Source organism: Epinephelus moara, chromosome 11 (assembly GCF_006386435.1).
Source record: "Epinephelus moara isolate mb chromosome 11, YSFRI_EMoa_1.0, whole genome shotgun sequence".
Taxonomy (NCBI): Eukaryota; Metazoa; Chordata; class Actinopteri; order Perciformes; family Serranidae; genus Epinephelus; species Epinephelus moara.
In genome coordinates, this window is record NC_065516.1 from 4,937,910 (window position 1) to 4,939,192 (window position 1,283).

The window sequence follows — 1,283 nt, forward strand, 5'->3', positions numbered from 1 at the left end:
TTTCTGGTAGTTTATTATTATTAGCTTTATACATTATTTGTGCAGTTTGATACTGTACAATATCAGTAAATTTGAATATTTTTGACTATAAGAAAAGAGAATGAGTATGGTCCAGATATCCAACCTTGTGAATGATGCGTACGGCTCTTTTCTGAAGGGTAGTTAATGAATATAATGAGCATTTGTAATTATTTTCCCAGACTTCCACGCAGTAATTTAAATATGGTAAAACTAGTGAACAGTAGAGAATGTGTTGTGATTTGTAATCCAGAATCTGCTTTGCTTTGTTTATCACTGAAATGCTCCTTGACAACTTAGTCAGTACATGTTTTATGTGTGATTTCCAATTATTTTTTATCATCAATCATAACTCCAAGAAATTTTATTTCAGAAACTCTTTAGATTTCCACACCAGTGTGTCCCTTTTACAATTTCCAAACAGCATTAGCCGTGTTTCCCAGTTAAGAGCGATCTTAAGATTTAAGAGCACAGTTAAGAACGTCTTTGGTAAGAAGGGTCGCTAAGATACGAGTGTTTCCCAGATGCATTCTTAATGTCCTTCTTAGGGTCGCTCTAAAGATCGCTCTTTAAGAAGCTCTTAACAGGAGCTGGCCACTACCGCGGTGCTGAAACTAAATCAATTTAACAGGAGCTGGCCACTACCGCGGTGCTGAAACTAAATCAATCGATATCAGGCAAATCGATCACCCACCACTTAATCAGCGCATAAGTCAGCAAATCGATCACCCACCACTTAATCAGCGCATAAGTCACACACAACGCTGCTACCTAACGCACTAATTCCCTGCTGCTCGTGTGTATGTGTGTTCTAATAATTCTAATGAAAAACTAAGACAATAAATATTTGTTAATGACCTATTTTCATGATGAAAACAAGACTACAACTAAATAAGAAGTAGTCTTGGTAAGAGAATCATGAGGAAATGTATTATGTTTAAACAAAAAACACAGACGCCTTGCTGAGGCCGGTGTCATCTCCCACCACCTCTAATACGCTCCCCACTGCGTAAAAACGCAGCGCAGCCAGGCACTGCACCTCCGAGCTAATGGCGTAATTCCACCGGGTTGCCCTCCGGATGTGTGGAGACACTAGTTGATGAGACGTTGTATCTCAGCATGGGGCAGCCTGTACTTTACACCGCGTTCCAAATTATTATGCAAATTATATTTTTCTCTGATTTTCCTAAATAGTCGATGCAAATGACAGTCAGCATAATTTTCAAGTCATCAGCTGTTAAAGTTTAATTCAAATGTTATTGAAC